Consider the following 23773-nt stretch of genomic DNA (forward strand, 5'->3'; position numbering starts at 1 on the left):
GTGGCTTCTCTTGTTGTGGAGCACGGGCTCCAGGCACGCGGGCTTCAGTAGTTGTGGCACTTGGGCTCAGTAGTTGTGGCTCGCGGGCTCAGTAGTTGTGGCACACGGGCTTAGTCGCTCCACAGCATGTGGGATCTTCCCGGACCAGGGCTCGAGCCCGTGTCCCCTGCATTGGCAGGTGGATTCTTAACCACTGCGCCACCAGGGAAGTCCGTATACATTCTTTTTTAAAATTCTCTTCCATTATGGATTATCACAGGATATTGAGGACAAACTTTTAATTTTAAAAAACATACTCTGTGAAAGTACTTCGAGCTTCTGGAGTGTGCCATAAAAATACAGGCAAGTAAGTGCCCTACAGCAGCGGTCCCCAACCTTTTTGGCACCAGGGACTGGTTTTGTGGAAGACAATTTTTCCACGGACCAGGGTGGTAGTCGTGGGCAGGATGGTTCAGGCACTAATGCGGGCGAGGGGGAGCGATGGGGAGCGCCAGACTTCGCCGCTCGCCCTCCACTCACCTCCTGCTGTGGGGCCCGGTTAGGAACCGGGCTGGGGGTTGGGGACCCCTGCTCTACAGGCATCCAAGTCTACCTTACACAGTGGACGTGTAACTTACAACTGCTGGAGAACAGTGCAACTGTTATGCACAGACACAGACACAAAGAAATTGAAAGTAAGTAAGGGAACCACATTTTCTTCATTATTTAGTGAGGCTTTCCCTCCATAGACCCCCATCTCTAACCACAAACAAGCACCCTACAAGGACATGTGCAAATCATTAAGGACAAATATCATGGAAGTCTGGTGTTCTGAAATCAAGGCCATCTATCTTGGTCTGCAGTTTATCAACAGAGTAAAATGAAACTCTCCTGCCTGTGGGTGTTTAAAAGGTGATCAGAAGGAAACAGGATGTGCCTGCGTAGATGCGCTACTAGCTTTTAGAGAAAAGGAAAAAGAAAAACTCCACGTTTCTTCAAAAGCTCATCTAGTATATTCTTTTTTTTCTCTTCACCACAGATATTAGTACTGGGAAGAAACTTAGTGATGTTCTAGATTAGTGAGGACTTGAGCCCAGAGACTATAAGTGACTCATTCACAGTCACTTAGCAGGTCAGTGGCAGAATCAGAAGGAAGCCTGGCCCACCACCTCCTGGGCCAGCGCTGTGGGTTCCACAGCTCTGCTTCCAGATTAGATCGTCAGTGCTTCTTCAAACATGGATTGAGTAACCGTCTGCAGCTGATGGCCAAAGAAGCTAGGAGGTAATAAAGGAGAAATCTAAGGTGTCAGTGAAAGTGTTCCAGATTCTTAGTAGAAATCTGAAGTAGAGCGAGCAGGAAATAGAAGATGGGGCTGAGGGCAGGGTTTGGGGGGCAGCGTGGCAAGGAGAGTCTCTCTTCCACATGAAGGGGTTGCGGGGTGCTGCACATTCCAGTGTGAAGAACTTTCCATGCGCCAAAGTAACCATTGCTGACTCTGAAGGGCAGTGCTTCCAGATTTAAGGACCCAGGCTTCACTGTCCTTCTGCCCATGCGTGGCCACTGCACTACCAAAGGGTGATGGGGACATGCCGTGGGATGTCACTTGAGGTCCTGGTGAAGGTGGCAGAGTGACTGTGCTGATACCACCACCATGAGGTAACAGTTGACGTCTTCCCCTGGGCCGGGCACTGTGCTAAGTGCTTTGCTTACGTCATCATGTTCTGTCCTCACATCAGATAGGTCCTGTTATTAGTCCCATTTCAGAGGAGAGAAAACTGAGGCTTGGAGAAATTTAGTTATCAGCTCAGGGTCACAAAGCTAGTGAATGCCAAAGTCAGAATTCAAATTGTCCTTCGTAGAGGGCAGTGGTTCAAAGCATGGGCTCTGGGGTCAGATTGCCAGCTTGGGAATCCCCCCCTCCGATGCTTGCTAGCTGTGAGGTGTTCAACACATTCCTCAGCCTCCCCAAGCCTCCCTTTCCTCAGCTCTAAAGTTGTAACAATAATTATAGTATTTACCTTATAGAATTGTGGCGATTAGAGAATGTAACATAGTAACTGCGTATTGACACATAGTTAATTAGTATTTGTACAGTAGATAACTAGTTCAGCTACAGGTTGGATCACATGAACTTGCTATTGTAGTCGACCAAAAATTGTCAAATATTGACAATTTCATGTGGTTCTATCTAATACTACATAGGCATTCACTCTGTAAACATAACAATGACTTTCTTATTCATCTCATAATTTGTGAAAGGACAGGTGATTTGATTGCTTCAATACAATTTTTTTTCTATACCTGCCTGCTCATTTTAGTTTCTCTGAAGAACCACATAAAGATATCTTTTCTTCTAATGTAACATAGCACCCATGAGAACATACACAGTGATATAGTTCCTGGAGCCACTAATCCCTTGAGGATGTTGTCATAGGGAGCTCGGACGGGAGTAGATATAAAGCGAGCTTAGATTGCACAGAGCTGGACTAGGAAATGACTGGTGAAATGAAGAGGGGGTAGACGCCTGGCTCCTTTAAACCGGTGGTCATGTCCCGCTGGTTGAAGGAATGGCATTCCCATACTAGATGGCTGGTTGTGATAACCAGATATCAAGCAGAACCATTTGTCACTGTGCACTGTGGAAACCAGCTTCTGGTCAGCGGCAGGAGGTTGTTAAATCTGACACATTCAAAATGAATTTTGTGGCCCGGCTGCCCTTGAACTCTGGTTTGGCGGGAGTAGCCTGTGATGGAAGGACACGCAACTCAGTTGTGGTGTGTGGGAAGGCGATAGGGTGGGAGAGGAAAACACAAAGCTGGGACAAGAATTTTGCCTTCCCCAAGGAAAGAAGGCTACTTCTGATAGAATGCATCCAGGGTGCAAGATCCAGTGGAGGTTCCTCTTTTGAAAGAGGGTTCTCTGCCCCACCCCCACCCCGACCACCACTGTTCCTATCCCACACTTGCCTCAATCGTGTTTCCTTAGATTTCATGTTATAGGCATAGAGATAGCTCTGGAATTCAAGGGGAGCATTCTGGAGAGACAGCGTTGCTAGTCAACACAGGGACAATCTCTAAATACAGTTAGTTTCACCTTTGAAATGTACTAACATCCTCAAGGATGCTTCAGACTTTCTTGGTGTCTGGAATGGAAATTACTGCTGTGTTTAGAGTATAATGCCCCCTGTGATGTCAGAATTTTGCGGTGTGTGTGTGTGTGTGTGTGTGTATGTGTGTGTGTACGTGCTCCCTTTCCTTCTTTCCACATCTTAAAAAATTAATCTGGAAGTCTTTTAAAGCTTCTATAGCAAGGAGGTTTGCAGATTCTGCGTGGATCCCGTGATCTGTTTTTTCCCACCGTGGCAGCCGTAAACTAATGAAAATGCATTCGCATACCCACGAATTGAGACACACTTGGAATTGCTTTCTTTCTGTGTGCCCTATTGCTTTTCTCTCTGTGTGTGTGTCTGTGGTTACTGTTAAGCTGACCCCTACAGTCTGGGGCAAATACCAAAACTTGAAGAAAGCACTGCTTCTCCATACAGCTGCAAAGGCCTGCCGTTTCAGAGGCTCAGATGATAGTTGTAAGTGAAATTCCTTTAACACAGTCGCAGTTCAGAAAACCTGTCAGGATTCCATGCGCAAAGGTGAGCTGCGTGGCACTCCACTGGGCTGAATTTTCAAATGCAGTGTCTTCTTGTTGTTTTGTTTTGTTTTTTTACAAGCACTACTTTTATAAATTTTTGTGTCTGTGGGAGTGGTTATAATATTGAACATGATCGCTGGAAACAATGACTGTAGAAAGTTTGTCCTTTTTGAGTCTCCCTCCCCTCCTCCTAGTTTCTGTGAGAAACTGTTGCTTGCAAAAACCATAGCTAATTAAAAATTGAACTTATTCAGCTGCACAGAAGCCCTAGTGGGGACCAGCAAGGGGAGGGAGGAATAGCAGGCAGGGGAGCCCCATGAGTGAAGCTGCCAGCGCCATTCATTCTGTTGTCCTCCGCTTCGATTTAACCGTCATCACGGTGCATCGAGTTTTTGTGAGTCAAAGGACCCTAGAGCGACCTTTGGCAGGAGAGGGCTTACCCGTTGCCACGGGCTCTGCTTGCAACAGGCTGACGAGCAGCTTCTGCAGAGCGCACAGGGCTGCGTGCCCACGGCCACTCTCGGGTTCTGGCCGCGTGTACTTCCCCTTCCATCAGGGGGCCCGCTGCTGTCAGGCCGGCCGGCCGGCGATTGGTTGGGAGGAGGGCAGTAATCCGAACTGCCTTTTGTACTTGGCTAATCAGGGCAGCCGTCTGACTGCAGGTTCGGAGCGGAGGTGCCTGGGTGGTGTCTGACACCTGTGTCTTAGCCCTCGCCTTCCGGGGCTGCTTCCCGGGGATTCTTTCCGGGCCGGAATCGTGCCTCTGTGCCACCTGCCCCAAGCCACTGAGGCCCCTCGGCGGCCGGCTCGGCCCAGTGTCATGCTGGACAGAGTCGTCCAACAGATAGCTGAGGTCAGTGGAAATGCCGGCTTAGACTTCCTTAAGGTAAGTCCTTTTGAAACCAGGTATTTCTCGACATGATTTCTATGTATACCTCGACAGAAATGCCAGTATCAGGAAGGTAAACGAAAGAGAGGCGAGGAAGTTATTTTAGTTTAGGCCTTTATGATGAAATTCCTAAGTGATTCGGCCGTCAGATGTGCCGGCAAAATGACACCAAGGCAGAAAGAAAGATGTAGATGGAGAGAGGGGTACTTGACAAATCACTGTGCACTCCTTCCTATTTGATGAGAAGCTCGAGTGATGAAAAGAAACTTTTCATCGAGGCCAACAAATATATATGTTGGGCCATAGGCTCCTTCCAACCGTGGATTTACTAATTCTAATTACTGCTTATTTTTAAAGCTATCTTTAACTTTTTCCTCTTGTGATGGGAAAGCAGTTTTTCTTTTTGAGGTTTGCTCAGCAAGGGGGAGTCCGCAGCAGGGGTTTGACTGTACTGCTCAGCTCACTTTTCTCCACCCTTATGTTCCAGAGAAAGTCAGATCCTAGAGGGAAGCACCTATTTGAGCAACAGTGAGACTCTTAGGAATATTAAGCCATGATTCCGGTTAAGCTTAAGCTCTACTCTGATTTCATTTTATGTGCTTTTAAGTGGATTGACGAATACTTCGGGGACCTCCTGTTGGATTGCTGTGAGCATACTTTCATTCTAGGGTTCAGGAATCCAAGGTTGGTAGAAAGACTAGTGGTTCAGACTAATGCTTACACTCTTGCCTGTTTGTCGTGACAGGGAGGAAACGATTTTTATTTTTTTAATGAAAACTTCCTCTAAATGGGTTAAGGTCCATTTCTAAATCCAAAGACATTCTGAGACTACTTTTCCCACCATATTCCAAAGATAGTAGGAAGGTGTTCCCCAATTCTGAATGATTCTATTTAAGTAGTAAACAGTAATAGGACAGAGATGGTGAAAAACAGGGATAAGCATTCAGAAACCACATGCTCGCGATCTATGTTAAGCATCCTGAAGTATGTTTTTTTCTTCCATTATTTATAGCCAGTTGGAAATCTCCATCTTTCTCAGCTGTGAACTAACTCTTCTTTATAAAGACATTTTCCTGTAATAAGATCAACGTATTAATACTAAATATAAATAGTAAAAATGACTGCTCTGATGAATAGAAGCATCAGAAATGACATTGCCCATGGGGTGAAATGTGATCATCACACAAGTCTACAGAAATCATTTAAAATATAATGTGTGTGCAAATAGTACAGGTGGCTGGCGATAATTGAAAAATTAGATCCGTTGGTAGGTAGATACTAAGTGAATTTATAAATGTTGAGGGAGTTAAAGGAGAAATGAATGTTGGAAAGCTAAACAAATATTGAATATTTAGCATTGATTTAAATTTCAAAATTCTACCTTTGCTTATGAATTACAACCTAGAGAGTGTATAAATCAAAGATGATTTCCTGGGTTAAGGATAGGTCATTGTTATATATGAAGGGATAAATTCCATCTCAGCCCTAATCACTATCTTAAAAAAAAAATCACAGTCCATAAAAACCTCAATGTCCTAAAAAGGTACAGAAAGGAAGAGAGAGCTAGTTGAAAAACCTCTCTCTCTAGTTAAAAAGGAAATAAAGTCACGACAACCGCACATTTCATATTGAGTGTAGAAAACCCCGTACCGATCTGCAGAGTACAAGGGGACCCACAAATGTGTAATTTAACACAATTGTTAATAACTAATACCCGCGCGCGCGCACACACACGTTTCATCCCGAGAACAGTATCATTAGAGTTAGACTGAGACAGGGGGATAAGTATCTTATATTTATTTTTTTCCCCAGTGTCTCCTTTCTGGAACTGTGGAATGCCTGCCAGGCTCCCTCGTCTGTGCCAGGCGTGGTGGCGGTCCCCCTGGTGTCGTGGGTAGCACACAATGGGACACAATAGAGCGCACTCAGCCTTGCCCTCCCAGACGCACAGTGTGTGCCCCATTGGCTCTGCTTGAAAGGGTCAGCTATGCAAATGAAGCCGTGCACGTCAGACACTGCCCTCCCCTTACCTCTCCCTCTCTTTTCTCCTCCCTCAAGACAGATTCCAGCCTTTGCCCCAGACTTTTCTGACTGGCGGATGGAGGGTAGGGGTGCTGTGAGCTCAGCAGCTGAACAACTGGGCAAAATGTCCCTTTGCTGGATGTGCTTCCGTAGCCCTAGACAAATGGAAAAGGAAGCAGCTTCCTCATCTCCACACTATAGATAGCTTCATTAAAATGTCCCTGGTTAATAGGAAAGAGTGGGCGCTCCTTGTTAGGCCACACCTCTCAAAGGCATGTTTTGTTTTATTTTGGGTTTTAATTGCTTCCAGCAACCCTAAGGTTCGTATTTTGGAGAAGGGAGGGAAGTTTTACGTCAGAACAAATGGGTGATTTTAGAAGGCAGGAACCTAAGTAGTCTCAAGTCATTTTGCTTCTAGTTGCACAGATTGGATTAAAAAACAAACGTCAAATGATGGTGGCAGTGACCTATCATCTGATATCATGGGGAGAAAAGCACAGATGAACGTCTGTGAGCTGAAACTGGTAGGATTGCTCTGATGGCCTGTCAAGTGATCCAGTGAGTTCTGGCGTCAGACACTGAAGTAGGACTTTGCTCGTACACTCTGGGCCTGGTTTTGCAGAGACAACTCAGGGGATGGAATTTAAATGAGCCCCACCTTGAAAAGCTATGGCTTTTAGAATCACTTGTTTTTTTCCAAGTCCCGAAGCTCCTTAGTGACCGATAAAGCTGCTGGTAGACCTTTTCCACCAAATCCCCGTGGTCAGCAATCCGGACCAGCCCTCCAGGGGTGGTGGTCCCTGCAGTTAGACCCCAATGTGCCCGTCTCCAAGTTCCTCCCTTATCTTTTCCCTGGCAGCACTGGAGACTGGTCCTGTGAACCTGATATTTACGCAGTGATTTCACAGTAGTTTCTTACTCATGGTTCATCAATTCCTCTATCTGATGCATGTAGGTCAGTATCATTATCCCAGTCTGGAAGAGGGAGAGAAGTGATGATGTGGAATGATTTGTCCAACAGCATCAAGAAGTTAGTGAGAAAGTAGAATCTGACATGCCTTGCTTTTCTCCTTTCTTTTCCGTCTTCCTGTCAAAAGAGAAATCAGGAATTCTTAAACCTCTTCCTCAGCAACTCTGGGCACTAAAAAGGCTTCAGTCCAAAACTCTGCTGCTCTCAACTGGATCACTGTAACAGGAAGGGCTCAGAGACTTACAGACAATGAAATGAATTGGGTATGGATTGCATGTGCATGTGTGTGTGTGTGTGTGTGTGTGTGCACGTGTTTGTATGTCTGCACACACACGTGCGCCCCACCCCCACCCCGCTCACCAGAAGGACTCAAAACCCCAGGGGTGTGTTGGTAAAGTTTGTCCAAAGCCTCATCTGAGGAGGAGGCAACATCTGTGCTATGGCCTTTTCCCAGAGAGGCCTGATCATTCACTTATAACAAATCTCAACCCAGGCCCCATGGCCAGGGAGGCCAGGCCAGGAGCTGCGGGTGAGCTAGTCTGAAGGCGGCTGGCCCGCATTCGCCTCCAAAAGTATTTCAGGAATGTTAATGGTATGCCTGAGTGGAGGGCTTCAGAGCCCGGAGCTGGGGCTGAGAACTGCTCTGTGGCCATCTGTTGAGGCCCAGGAAGTCTCATAGCAACAGCTTCTCAAGAATGGTGCCTTTTTTTTTTTTTTTAATTAAAATTAACTAACACAAAACCAAAAACTGCTCCACTGCTCAGGAAGAATCAGGACAGGGTTCGGATTCTTTCTACAGAGTGATGAGCTTTTAAGGAAGAAAAGCCCCCCCACATCCTTAATTCCTGTTCTTTAAATGAGCAATTTGTAACTTGGTTTGAGGTCTTAATTTTTTTTTCCCCCTGGGGTAGAATTCTCTTTTGGAAAAGCGTAGAGGTGAAAACAAGTCTCCGAAGCTGTGGAGAAATCACTGGCAGAATTCTGGTTAAGAAAAAAGTGGTCAGAGTTTTGAGATTTTCCTGGTATTTGTTGCTCTTAGTGATCCTGTCAGCAGCTGCCTTCTTTTTCCCTCTGTAATAATGTGAGCTTTAGAAACCTGGATGTTTAGTTAGTGAAATGAACTTCAGACAAAGACGTTGCTTTCACTGTGACGATGTACGGGCTCCACTGTGAGTCGCTCAAATCTGTGTAAGAGCAGACCCTGGAAAAAGAGAGAGGCCGAGTATTAATAATATTTGTATCTTTTAATTTTTCAGTTGATGGGGCACTAAGTTAGCCATTTATAGTAACTGAGTTCCTTCCTCAGGGTAGAAGATCCTGTAAAATGGTAAACACCTGAAGCCTAACCAGCAGCTGAGAGCACAGGGATGGGTACTCTAGATGGAGACAGAAGAATTGTATTCTGTTCTAACTTCTACCCCATACCGAGCTATTTTAGGAAGGCGCACAACCTGTTAAAGCGTGGTTCCTCATGTGCAAATTGGATTTCTGCATTATTAGGAAGGTTAAATATAATCCCATAAAAGGAACTGGGGAAATGGCCCTCGAATCTGAGTGACATCTATAAAGGAGTGTTATAAGCTGTCATCCTTGCTGTTCTTGGGAAACATCTTCCCATCTTCCTGGGAAATGTTTTCATGAGAATATATATGCGTATACAGGCACACACAAATTGTTATATATTTAAATATTTATATTTTCATTTAAAAAACTGAAGAGGATAAAAATATATATCCTCAAATCTTATCAAATAAAATTTTCCTGTAGAGGCAAAAAATATTCTGACAAGTGATTGTTCCAACACGTATATAATTCTTGAATATAGTACACATGTGGAATATATCTTTACATTTTTTAATTTTTTTTTTTTTTTTTTGCGGTACGCGGGCCTCTCACTGTTGTGGCCTCTCCCGTTGCGGAGCACAGGCTCCGGACGCGCAGGCTCAGCGGCCACGGCTCACGGGCCCAGCCGCTCCGCGGCATGTGGGATCTTCCCAGACCGGGGCACGAACCCGTGTCCCCCGCATCGGCAGGCAGACTCTCAACCACTGCGCCACCAGGGAAGCCCTACGTTTTTGATTGCTAGTGTTTCTTGGAAATATTATTCAGAATGAATGTATTGCCCCCAGTGGTTAAAAATAATGTCACCAACTCTTGGGAAAAGTATGTATACTCTGAGTTTGGTTTCTGGTACGTGGGATCCTAATGAAGTCTTTCTATGAAAAGCATGACCACTTACCCTCTCGGTCCCTACTTCCTTATGTGTAAAATTTAACCAGTAAGTATTTATGGCGTGCCCACCACATGCCAGCTGTGTTTCTACGTGCTGGGTTTAGGGTTGTGAACAAAAGTAGACAAAAATCCTTGCATACATTCTGGTCAAGGGAGACAGATAACAACCCCCCAAATAAGTCAATTGCATTGTAGGTTATAAAATGATAACTGCTACGGAAAAACCTAAAGCAGGGAATATTGCAATTTTCTAAAGGGTGGTGAGAGAAGGCCCCTTGAGGAAGGTGATGAAGGAAGACTCAGTAAGATTTGAAGGAGGTGGGAGACTGAGCCTTGGGGTAAGCTGGGGAAGAGGCTAGAAGCAGAGAGAACGGCAAGTGCAGAGGCCCTGGGGACAGTGTAGGTGGTGGCATGTGTGAGGAAGAGCCAGGTGAGCGCAGCGGGGTCAAAGGTCAGGGCCCTCTGGGCCATTGGAAGGCATTTGACATTTACTCTGAATAAACCCTATGAGAACTTACTTCGCAGAGCTGTTGCAAAGTTTAAATGAAATAATTTGTTTGAAGCCTTTAGTATAGTGCCTTCCACATAAAAAATCTTCTATAAATAACTGTTAGCCATTGTTCATTTCTTTATTATTACCACTACCTAGGATTTAAAGATAGGACGACGTGAGCATACAGAAGAAGGTTTTGTTCTGATTAAAGCTGATTGTTCATATGAGAATTAAACTCCCAACCTTGGCCCCTTAGCTATTCAATTCTATCACCTAAGAAGGTCCCAATTCTATATCTTCAAACATACAAGGGAAAAGCTTACTTTTTAAAATCTGGCCTTGTTTAAGCTACACCATTGTCTCTATTAGGAAAGTATGAAGTCCATACTCTCTAGGGACAGGTGTATTTTGATACATTGGTTTAAGTTTCAGCTATAAAAGTCCTGTTGAATTCCACTGAATTCACATGCTATCACAATGTACTCATGTTTGAGTTTTGATACGGATCCCCTTCTCCAGGCCACAGGATCCCAGGTGAGGAGGAATCTATTGCAGATATAATGAAAACAAGGAATCCATGTCTTCTCCTTCTCTCCTGAGCACAGAAGCAAGATTGGTTTTCCTGGGTATTTCGAGAGCCCTCTTTCCAAATGATCTTCTTGGACACCCCTCTGAGTCTCCTCCTTTGAACTTGAAGGATTTTGGTAGGAACTCATGTCAAGTAGTGACTAGCTCAGAAGCTAGGAGAGAGATTAAAGCATCCTTTAATGCTTGCTCTTCTCCAAGCATTTGAAGACATCATTTACAATCAGGGTTATCTTATCCCTGCTCCAGAACCAGGAAAAGTGGTCTGGGGACAACAAAAGGAAGTGCTTGATGATAACTAGAGATTATCAATAAAGGGAAAGGCTAACTAAAAGCGTGCACCCTCGTCAATGGAAATCTTCCAGCAGAGGCTGGGCAACCAGTGGGCAGAGGGGTCATCAAACATCTGGACGACAGCTTGGCTTCTAAGATCTCTTCCAGATTTGTGGTTCTACTTTCTTCCAAGATATGCTTATGGAAAACTAAATTCTTCAGGGAAAGCCCACCTTAAATTTTCTTTAACCGACATCTTAAATTGGGGATTCTGAGAGCAAGAAACAACTGATTGTAGAAGCTCTGTTTCATTTAGGGGGGTGGTCAGATGGGTCATCCTCCTGCAATGGTGACCCGGGTCCTGGTGCCTGGAGCCCCAATTCTCCCAACACTGACTGTGTTGTGCTCCGTGTTAGCAGATTCCAAGATCAGCGTGTTGTCATATTGCCCCTACTTGCTGTGAAGTTGCTTAGTCATGATCAGTGGGTGGAATAGACTATAGCTCGCTTTTCCTTTTGAGCAGATGCTTGAATGTATTTACATTCTAAATGATTAATAACAATGCTGTCCTAAAAAGCCTACTGACAAGGCTACAATTTTAATCCCAATTTAACAGGTTATTAAACAATTGAGATACCAGTTCAGTAACTAATCCAAGGTCATATGGTGAAAGAGCTGGAATTTGAACCCAGGCAGTCGGCCAGCAGGATGTCCCCGTAAACTGCTGTGTCTAGTCCTATGAACCTATTTCATTTGTGGTAGCTCTCCTGTTGATCTAGAGACAAAATGATCTGGCATATCATTACGCTTTATTGCCCTCTGTGAGGGCAAAGAATGAAAACTGTTGATACCCCGTGCCTAGCATAGTGCCTGGGGCAGGGCAGATACTCAAATATTTGTTGAATGAATGAGGAAGTAAGGGTGTGACATGAATAAACAGTAGTAAGGCCATAGAAATGCCTTCTTAATCTCACAGAGCCACAGAGATATATGTGAATGCAGGATGTCACAATGCAAAAACTTTGAGAAGTTAAAAACCAGGTAAAATTACAGGTGAGGATATAATGGGGCAGTGTCAACATCTTCCTCTCTTATTAAGTGCTCATTAACATTCTATATAATTAACAAGTCCTATCACACTAGAAATAGTACCCCTAAAAGATCCCAGACTAACACTGGCCACATGACAATTGGGGAAGGAGAGGACCAGGGAACCACGAATCCCACCAAATCAGGATTTTAAAATGGGATTTGGACTCAGTGCATTTAACAAATGGACACTGAGATTCACAGGCTTATTAAGGAACTGAGAAAGGAAGCCTGAGTTTGGCCAATGCCAGGGCCTGAGGGAACATTTGGGTGCAGTAAAAGTAAACCAACTCAGACCAGCTCAAATAAAAAGAGGGTTCTTTGAAAGAGTAGGAGGGAAGCTTGAGGAATCCAACTGCAGCAAGCCAGGAACACTTCCAAGTTTAACCTAATGATTAAGTCGGAAGGAGTCAGAAGTGTGAGTGAATTCCCACCTTGGCATTGCTGTGTTTGTGACCTTGGATAAATTCCTCCATGTTTCTGGACCTTGTTTTACCCATCTGAAAAGTAGGGAATAAGGAAAGTATCTACTTTGTTGGGTTGTTGTGTAGATTAAATGAGGTAATACATATAAAGCCCTTGGAACACTGCCTGACACATAGCAAGAGGTCCGGAACCACCAACCTTAACAAGTAGGCAGCTATTCACTTTCTCCTTGGACTACATAGTCCCTCATTTCAGTTGACTTTGAGCATTGGTTCCATTGCTCTCCCTGTAGACTGGCTTCCTGAAGGACGTCGTTCCAGGGTTAATTGAATGGCATAGTGATGTCATCAAGGCTCCAGGTTTATCTATTTCCATCCTACCATCCTTTGCATGATGATTTTAATCTTCAGATTTGTCCCTCATGATTACAAGATGGCTGCTGCAACTCCAGGCATCATGTCTTCGAACAACTTTGTCTAAAGGCAGGAAGGAGTCCCACTGTGGTGTATTTTAGTAAGAATGAGCAACACTTTCCAAAAACTCTCCTACAAACTTTCCTTTGGGTCAGAGTCCATTAGCTAGCGTTGTCCTATACCCATGCCTGGACTAGTAACCAGCAGGGGAGTCAGAGTACCATGATTGGTGTAGATGAAAGATGATTTATCTCTTGGGGCTGTGAAAGGATCCACCTTCCTGGGTACATAGTCACCTGATGCCACAGTGGGATCAGAATTCTGTTTGTGAGGAAGAAGGGGACAGTAACCATTGAATAAACAATCATAAGGACCTGTCTTAGATAAGCTTGTGTCCAAGCCAGGCAAATCAGAGTTCTTCCCTGAGATTTTATAAACAATCTAAGAGAAGGCAGAGTTTTCTTTTTTTGAAGTGGCTAATATGGGATGAAATAAAACTGAAGTTTTCTGCTCCGTGGTTATTTTCTGCATCCCCATCCACCATCCTACCGCGCGCGCGCACACACACACACACACACACACACACACACACACCCCCAAAGAGATAAGGATGAGGGAGAGAACCTGAAAATATTTTCAATCCCTGAGGCGATAGCCTCCATTCTTCACCTTCCCAAGAAATCCCCATTTTTGCTTAAATTTCTCTGTAGGTTCAATGTCACTTGTATCATTTGCAATAACAACCACAAAATCGTGTCTGATGCATTTCCCCCAACTTCTGGGTTTCTGTCCTCCCACGTCCACTTGTGTGTGGCACTGGTTCACCACGCAGCCATGGGTCCTACACCACGTGTCCCCCTGGCTCTCAAGCTTTCATCACCTTATTAACTCAGGTCCTGGCCCCCAGTTCCACGTTCCGTGGGCAACAACCTGAATGACTCTGCTTGTAGCCAAGGAAGAGCTGGTCCAGCCTCACCTCTGCAGCTGGGGTTGCTCAGGGCCGTGCTCCCTTAGAATAGTTGTGAACAGGGAGACAATAACACCTCTGACTAAAACTGTGTGATAGCTGTCCAGTCCTTCCTAAAATGGCTCACACCCAATTGAAAAGTACATTTTTCACAAGTAAAATAGCTAGATTTCAGGAATACAAGTGCTTCTGACAGGGACTTAAAAGTCTGGAGGCTCTGCTTCCTGTGGCCTGATTTGAATAGAGAAGAGAATTCTGTATTTGTATCCGGAGGGAATTAGTGAGGGGTTTGAGGAAGGAGTGAGTAGCACAGCTGAGCAAAGTTGTAAATGAAGTCAGTGTGGACATCAGGGGCGGGCTGACTGGGAGAGCCATAAAGGACCAATGGGGAAGACCCCAGGAAAGGCAGAAATACAAAAAGTTGAGCCTGTGGTTCAGTAAGTGTGGCTAACTCTTTATTTTTTTAAATATTTATTTTCACTTTTTTTTAAATTATGGAAACATCCAAACACTAATGAAAGCAGAGAGTACCACAAATTCTACCCCATGCACCCCGGCACACACATCCGCCATCCAGCTGGATGGCTCTAGTTAAGTAGAAGAAGTCTGGGAGGGGGAGATGAAAAAAGAAGGGAGAGAATCTGGTGTAAGACGAAATAGTCAATGACAGTTGTATTAGCAAACTTCACAGGAGGGGCCAGGAAGTCGAAATCTAAGATGTTTGTTCTTCTTAATCATGGGTTAATGAAATGATTGCTAAGTGAGATCTAGTTTTTTGAGTAGGGATTATGTAATCTGAGGAAGCAGACCCCCCTGTGGCCTAATCTCCAAACTGCTGGGGTCTTACATGGTGACAAGACAAGGAAAGCAAGAGGCATCGTTCATTTGACATTCAGCAACTATTGGTCTGCAGTCTCCCAGGCACTGTGCTAGGCTTTATAAGCAGGCAGAGCTGAAAGACAGAGTCCTTGCTTTCACAGAATGTAACGTCTAGTGGGGGAAATGGACAGGCACATTAGGACGAAGTTTTTCTGTAGCCTAGGATAGGTGAACGCTTCTTGGGGGAAGAGGATTGTCTTGATGTTCATGAGGATGAATAGGAGTTGGGTAGAGAGATTAGTAGGTAAAAGTGTTCTAGACAGAGTAAACGAAGAGGTGCTTGAAGAGAACCTTAAGCCAAGGCTGTAGGGCTGATTGTGCACCTGTGACCCACATAGAGGACGGGCAGAGATGGGGTGGGAGCAGGGCTGAAATGCGGCCCAGGCTTTGCTCCCTGGAGCACCTTCACCCACCTGGATTAGGCGGTGCCTTTGTCTAATTTGCACAAGGTGCCGAGTGGGCTGGGGGTAGCTCTGTCTGAATATATTTGGTAGTTTTTGATTGGAGGACATACGTGAGGATGCTCGTAAGTTTGAACAGGACCCTGAAGGTGATGGGGAGCTAATGAAGAATTTAAAAGGCAGATCAGGGGTAGATGAAATAATGCCATTTGCAGCAACATGGATGGACCTAGAGATTATCATACTGAGTGAAGTAAGTAGAAAGACAAATATCATACGATATCACTTATGTGTGGAATCTAAAATGATACAAATGAACTTATTTACAAAATGGAAACAGACTCACAGACATAGAAAACAAACTTATGGTTACCAAAGGGGAAAGGCTGGGGGAGGGATAAATTGGGAATTTGGGATTAGTGGATACAAACCGCTATATATAAAATAGATAAACTACAAGGACCTACTATATAGTACAGGGAACTATATTCAATATCTTATAATAACCTATATTGGAAAAGAATCTGAAAAAGAATACACACACACACACACACACACACACACACACACACACAAAACTGAATCACTTTGCTATGTACCTGAAGTATTGTAAGTCAACTATACTTCAATTAAAAAAAAAAAAGGTAGATCAGGGGCAAAATCAGATTTATGTTTGGGAGAGACCATTCTGGCTACATTTTGGAGGGTGGTTTTGAAGATGGCAGGTCTAGAGGAGCAGAAACTAGTGAGCAACAACTGGTCCAGGTGAGAAATAGTGAAGGCCCGCACCAAGGCTATGGCAGGCGAAGGGGGGGAAGTGGTGGATTGGACATCTAGAAGGTAGAACAGGTAGACTTGATGACAGGCTGGCTCTCTGGGTGAGGGAGGAAGAGGTGATTAGGATGACTCCCCGGTTTTTAACTTCAGCAGTTCAGCGGAACGTTCTGGCTTCCCAGAAAAGACTGATAAACCCGAGAACTTTGACACAGTATGTACTAAGGTGTTAACTGTTGAGTAACAGTAAAAAGTTCTTTATATAAGCCTGTAGTTAAAGATTAAAAGGAAGGTTTTCATAGTTGCTTTTGAGATAGAGGGAAAACACCCTGGTCTTGAGCTGTGTCCGTTCAGAGAATGGCCAGCTGATATTAAAGAAAATGGTCACTTCCCCTTTCAAGTACAGCAAAACCTCCTGCTGTGGATAGCCAGTCTTTACAAGATAGTAATGCCCAGCTGCAGACAGCTAGTTCTTCACCCTTATTCTTTCAAGAGTAAAATGATATACACCCTTTCCCCATTCCTTTGGAGAAAGCGTTTTTTTTTTTGTTCGTTTCCTGATAGTGGACCCGCGAGCAGGGTTCTTTCTGTCTCCCTGTGCTTGTCATGATGGTGTAGTAGCTCAGGCTTTGGAGTTGAATGGTCCTGGGTTTGAATGCCAAGTCATTATTTTCCATCACTTTGGGCAGGATACTTACCTTTATGAACCTCATCTGTAAAATGGGAGAAATATGACTCAGCTCACAGAGCTGTTGTGTGAGGGTTAAGGGGTAATGAAAGCAAAGTGCTTGGCGTCGGGCCTGACAGGTAGCATGCTGGTCACAGGTGGTGGTATCAATGGCCGTTGTTGTTGTTCTCGTTATTAATGCCAGTGTTCAGACATGAAGAAGAGATACAATTTGCTTTTGCAGACTTTGATCACTCCTTGGGCTGCCATCCGTTAGATGGTGCGTATATGTAATGTTGCCTTCTTAATGGTTGGCCCAAGGAGAAAAATGTGCATGCTACGTGAATCAGAGGGAGGGTTCCATAGACTGCCTGCTCCTTTCCGAGTGCCTTCAGAGGTTAAGCTGACCATGCTGGGGATAGAGAAGCATACCATTAGACTGTAGAAACCACTGGAAACAAGGCAGAGAACTATGGTACTCTTGATTTTCCGGTGACTGAGATGTTTTTCTAGGATACAATCAACCACTGAAGCTACACTTGATAGATTACATTTAATAATTCAGTGAAGAATATTTCTTGTTAACTACTAGCATGTGATTTCATTAGCCAGTTGCACCCAAAGTGTGCTTAACTTTCCTTATCAAGAAACGGTCTTGATAAGATACTCAGTGACAGTCATTGCTCTGGAATGTCACTGATAGCCATGCCAGTTTTCATTGCCCAGAGGTGTGATATTTTTGTAAATGCCCCCATTTTATGCTTTCACAAATTAAAAATGTTTTATGCTGCCCTGTAACTGAAACCAAACAACTAGCGTGCTTCTGTCTCACGTGGGGGCGTGGTGAGAATTCACATTGTTAAAGTGCCTGGGGTAAGAAACACACATTTAAGCATGAGCTATTATTGTTCTTGATTGTCACTGAATCCTTGTGAAGCAACCACGAGAATTAGAGTCAGAGACCAGGAAGAGCGTAAAGTCTGTCCTTTATACTATGCTGAACTCTATCATGCCTTTGAGGAAGAAGAAAAGCTTTTAAAATGTTTACAATGAACCGTCCATAATTTGTTTGCTATGACAGAGAAGGGAGAAAATTCGGTCACAGTTAAATATCTAAATTAGCGGTTCTCAACTGGAGGTGGTTTGCCCCCAGGGGACCTTTAACAAGGTCTGGAGACGGTTTTGGTTGTCACATCTGGGGAGGTTTTGCTACTGGCTGGCTCTAAGTGGAGAGAGCTCAGGTCCTACGGTGCCCAGGAAGCCCGCACAAAAAACAACTATCTGGCCCAAGTGGTGCAAGGTTGAGAGATCCCGAGTTAAATAATGGCTCTTGGGAGCATCAGGTGATTATTATCCAATACTGGACTGTGTTTTTCAGTGAGAAATTAGCCTTCCAGTTGCTTTCTGAGAATTGAACTTATTTCCTGTCTGTATAGAGAAACAACTACTAATCGTTCTTGCAGGTTTAGTCTGGGTTGGCTTCTTTCTACATAACTCTCAAATTGTCAGACACTTCAGTCCAAAAAAATCATCAGGCCAGTTGCTTGGGAGATTGTGGGTGGGAAAAAAAACAACCACCAGATTGACTAAGTGTTCACTTTTCAACTAGAGACGTTTAGCCCTCTGTGGACACACAGCTGTTCTGTGGTGATAGAGGAAGGAGCCGAAGAGAGAGCCTGGGTGAGGAAATGCCTCACGTTTCAACACTCTTCTTCAGGGAAAGGGAAGGTTGGCCTTTCCAATACTTGTCAAGTGTGAAGCCATCCGGGAGGAATCGTAGAACTTTCCTTTTGCTCTTTCTTCTCTGTTCTCCTTGATTATCTTTATTTCACAAACTATTGATGGAGTACTTTCCAACACAACCCCCGTGATAAGTGCTGCTCATGATAGAAAAAAGCCTCAATGAGACTTAGAATACCTAAAAGAAAATTACAAAGTCCTATAGGTAGTCGCATCATCTCAAAAAGAAAAAGTTGGACAAAGAGCTTTTCCCCCAGATTTTATGCATTTCTATCCTGCAAGGTATAAAGTTAATCCACATTTTGCTATGCATTTATTTGTCTTTATCAAAAGCTGTAAAATTATATAAATTCATGACTAAATGACTGCTGCAGCCCTATGTCAATTTTCCTGCTTTTGTTCTCTGTCAAAAGCTTTTGCTTTGCTCTGAAAGATCACCCACTAGTACCCAGGCTTACTAGTGGAGGGAGATTGGTAAATAGTTGGGAAAAGTAAATTTAATTACAATAATAAACTCAGTCAGTGATAGGAAATGGTTTTTAAGTTGAATCCCTCTTGGTCGGCCTGCAGGAAAACAAATTACTTTTCACTGTGATGAATGTTAGTACATCTTCAGATTCTTCAGTGGAGCTCACTGTGCAAGTGTGACATGAGTTTGGAGAGGAGCCTCGTGAGCCACACTGCTTGGATTCAGATCCTGGGTCTGTCACTGACTCTATGACTCTGGAACCTTGGACAGATCACTTCTCTCCCATTGCCTCAGTTTCCTTATCTTCAAAATGAGGATGATAGTATTTTCCTCAGAGAAGGCTTAAATGGGCCAATGCATGTAACTAGCACACAGTAAGTGCTCAATAAGTGTTAGTTATTTTTATTGTCCCCATTATCGTTGTTGCATTGTATTCTATTACTCTGCATTTGTACTAATTGGGAGACCAATGGATGGGGCCATTGCAGCTTGCCTAAATCTAATGTGGTGTAAATGTACCTAATCTTGATCAGCTCGTGGTCCTTGAGACAGTCATGTTTTAAAAAACACATACTTTGGAACTAACAGGACAGAGATGTATTGGTTTATCACCAAATCCTCTGGCTTTCTATGCAGTCTGACCATGTGAAACGTTGGAATAAGATCGGCACCTTGGATTCTCAAGCCTCCAATGTATCCTAGTCTTCAGGCAACAGGGGACACATATTAGAATGTGAGCTTCTGGTTGCCTTCAAAGAGGATGCTTTCCACTCTTTTAGCCTGTGTGATACTTGGGGGTTTGGATGATTGTGCTGTAAGGGATGTTGATATCAGATATGTTCTGGCCCCATTTATGCCAAGTTGCTGACATGTTATATTTATTGTCCCTAAAGCATGATAGGATCCAAATGTTGTGCATAAATAGATGGAGACGGTTTCATAGCTTTGATTTTTCAATTCATTTCCTAGAAACATATCTCATTTGCTCTCCTTAGTAAAGACACGTGATTGCTTTTGAGCTTAGCTACATCATTTAGGTACGTACCTCCCTTTTAGCGTGGTATCTAAGTTGCCTGTGTGTTATTCCAGCAAACAAAGGCACTTATCAAAATGATCTCTTGGAAGTCTAAGTTTTCTTCTTAAAATGTTAAAATAAGAACCATCCATCTAAAGAATGCCCTGAAAATATTAGAAATCATTATTTTTCAAGGATTCCTGTTAGTAATTGTTGGACAGTGTCTGAAACTTCTGAAGTCATAACCACCTAAAAGCAGTAGTGGGAAGGGAGAAGAAGAAGGATGTAGAAACACTAAAATTGTAAGTTTTATAAGACAGAAGTGATATCGCCTTCAAAATAAGAGATCTAAGAATTATATTCTATTCATTCTATAGATTGAATTTCAAATAAATGATGAAGTACTTGAATATGTAAAGCTGAGGGTTTACTCGTCTATAAATTAAAAATATGAACTAGTTGATGTCTCAGGTGCATTTTGTCTCTAAAATGTCAAAATCAATGTAATGTGGCTTTTGGGTTGAATTCCTCAAGGGGCAAAGTAGAGGCACATTTGATTCAGTGCTAAAAAGGCCTTGCCAGTAAACTGATTTGGATTTAAATACCCTCTTCTACAACGTAAACGTGGGCTGTAAAAGTAATGTCCCCATGGTGCTAAGAGCATCAGTATGAGGTTACGTGTGGAGAGATCGCTGTATGAAGGTAACTTGGGTCTATTTCATGTTGACTTCAGCAGTGTGGGCACTGCCGTGGAGATGACGGCCTGGACGACATCGTCATGGTAAACCTTAATTACAAACATGAGTGGAGAGGTGGAGAGCCGAGATTTACCCAGGAAACAACGATGTGTCAGTGACATTCAGCTCAGAAGAGGTTTTTGAAGCCCCATTTTATTGCCTGTTAGTGGGAGAGACTAGTTCTCATTACAAAAATTCTAAGAAGTGTTGGAAAAATAATGAACACCATAAATTAGATTTGAATTTGACCGGCATTGTAGCCTCAAATTCTGTATCTCATTAGCTATTGTGTATCCCATTAAACTATTAGTATGCTGTCAGAGAGCAAGTAAGTGTAACCCATCTCTCTAACTTGGGTAAGCAGAAATTATAACAATCTGATTTAAGATATAAATAGCAAAAGGAAGAAATACTAAGGAAATGGTCAAATAGAACTGCCCACGTGGTTGAGGCACTGTGCAACTCAGCTAATGGGAAAGCCTAATGGAATTGCTGAAGAAGGGACAATTGTATTTTTAGTGGCATAAATCCCAGAGCACAGAAAAAAATAAGGAAAAGGTATAGTCTTTAAATAGATGGAAAATCCTTGTTTTCTTAAATGCATCTTCAAAGACATTTGGTGGAAATTCTAAAAGCTTCAGTTAAATTTCTTTCTAATAATAAAAATTTAGATACAGACTCATTCTTTATCATTTCAGATTTCCAAGAATTTGTCAAAAGCACGATACTATATATTTTAAATAAGCAAATATTTTAAAGAGTCATGCTTTCTACTGAGTTTGCTGCTTACCAGTGTGATGCAAGATAACTGCTCTGAATCTCAGTTTTCTTATCTATAAAATGGGGGTAAATATCTTTGCCTGCAGAGTTACCCCCATCATTAATTACATACATATACATTAAATTAAATACATAGTATTGGACTGGGTAGCTGGCAAGGGTCCAATAATGCTGGCGGGGCCTGCAGGGAGTGGTTTTGGAATGTTAAACTCTACCCAGACTGACACAATGTGCATGTATTTTACCAAATCAGTTTATTGAGTCTCAGTTTCAGAATCTGCAAAAATGGGGGGTGGGTGGGAACTGTGTGTGTGTGTGTTTGTATGAAACATTTGAGATTCGAAATCTGCTCATAAATATAAAATGTCTTGGAAAAAAAAGATGCCACTCAGATATAAATGATTACTCGTCATTTCCTCCAGTTCTGTTGACTAAAAGCACCAATTGCAACATCTCATTATAATCTTATCCATTTCTGTCTTACCGAATTAAAACTTGATTCAAGACATGTTTTGTGGTCTTTCTGGGTCTAGAAGATGAACAGGCTGAACTGGAAATAAACAAAGCCGGGAATATTGAGCAAGGGTGTAGAGACCTATTCCCTCCCACTGCCTGAGGAATTTATGACCTGCAAGTTGTCCTCTAATGAGCACAGAATGAGAGCATTGCATCTTCTCTTAATTAGTTTGACAGATATTCATTTAAATTTGAAAAGATTCCCAGGCTTGGGGTAGCAAAGGAAGGTTCTGAATTCCTTTTGCATCTTAATTCTGTTTTTGTTGCGGTGGATCTGGGGAATGTCAACATCTGAAGACGCATAAAGCCCCCGTCTCCATCCTGGTTTCCCCACATTTTCTGTTTAGAAGTGCCTACGAACCACCACGCTTTTGCTTTGCAGCCGTGAAGTCCAACACAAAGCTCCAGGTTCTGCAAGAATACTGTAGGGCTTGGTGTCTGTGAGGGGTGGATTTAAAAAATTGCTTAATAAGGGATAGAGTTTCAAGGCTGGCCTTAAATAGCCAGCTTTACATCAGAATAGGGCACTGATTTGGGTGTAATGACATGAGGTACACACCAAAGTTGACGAATTCACGAAACTATGAATTGTTTTCACTCTCAGTACTGGAAACCGTCATGGATATTAGGTTACCACCAGCCTTTGGTTATCCATGGAAGTGAGTAATCAGGAGGCCATATATTCCCTCTCTATCTATATATCTATATACACCCCCTGTTAACCAATAGTAACACTAACCTTTATCAGGATGGTCTCTCTCTACCTTATCACACTACCTCTGGCTGCTCGCTGGGCAGTGCCCAGTTCAAGAGGACACAGGGACCGAAACCCACCATCATGGCGGGCCTGGCCAGGTACTGTGTGTCTGGGGGGTGCCTTTTCTCCATGCACACAAAGAAGGGCCCCTCTGGGCTACTTGTGGTCCCGACTGAAGGCTGCTATCGGGGCAATGTCTAAACACAGACAGCTCTGGGAGGAAGGCACAACACTTGCCTAATCTACCAAAGCCAAACATGTGGCTTTTGAGCAAGTTCATTCATCAGGTCAGTCTGGTCTGGCTGTACTTTGGCGGCGTGTCTCATCCCCACCTCGTGCCGCCGTTTTCCTCCATGCCGTAAAGCACGATTCCTTTGGTTTTCTCAATTCATCTTAATGAAGCCAGAACATAACATCCAAGGAAGGGGGTCCAGAATTTTAGTCCTGACTTAAACAAAGAGAGGCGGAGCCTGCAAAGCATCACCTGTTCTCTCAAGTCCTTTGCTTTGGTCATTAGAGTGTATTCTCTGTGAACCTTATTTGACTTATCGTGGCAGAGATGGTGCAGTGCGATGTCAGCTTGGGAGGGCTGGGTGACAGTCCCTGCTTTTTGCCACTTGTTAGAATAAGCTTGAGCAAATTTTACCTCTTTGAGTATCCATTTCATCTTCTGTAAAACAAAAACGATAATGTGAGTTTTAGGTGAGATGAAATATGTGAAGTGCTTAACAATAATTGCCCTGGAGCAGTGGCTCTCAAAGTGTGGGCCCCTGGATTAGCATCACCTAGGAACTTGTTAGAAATGCAGATTCTCAAACGTCAAATAAAAAACTCAGGGACGAGGGAGACAATAGTTGCAAATCATGTATCTGATAAGGGGTTAATATCCAGAATATATATATAAAACTCCCAGAACTCAAAAACAAAACACTCTGGTGTTTTAAAAAGGCAAAGGACTTGAATAGACATTTCTCCAAAGATGAAATCCAAATGGTCAGTAAACACATGGAAATATCACTAATATAATCACTAATCGTTAGGGAGATGCAAATCA

The 23773-nt window shown here is 43.4% G+C and overlaps 1 protein-coding gene across 3 annotated transcripts in view; it reads left to right on the forward strand.

The window, feature by feature from the left end:
• SHROOM3 (shroom family member 3) overlaps nt 1–23773 on the forward strand; it is a 322222-nt gene that overhangs the window by 144535 nt on the left and 153914 nt on the right. Inside the window, exon 1 of one of the 3 annotated variants that reach the window (XM_019932753.3) lies at nt 4222–4511. The exons of the other annotated variants lie outside the window; for them this stretch is intronic. The gene's annotated coding sequence lies outside the window, so the exon portion shown is untranslated. Of the gene's footprint in view, nt 1–4221; nt 4512–23773 lie in introns of those variants that run through there. 3 annotated transcript variants of the gene reach the window in all.

The sequence above is a fragment of the Tursiops truncatus genome, chromosome 5, assembly GCF_011762595.2.
Source record: "Tursiops truncatus isolate mTurTru1 chromosome 5, mTurTru1.mat.Y, whole genome shotgun sequence".
Taxonomy (NCBI): Eukaryota; Metazoa; Chordata; class Mammalia; order Artiodactyla; family Delphinidae; genus Tursiops; species Tursiops truncatus.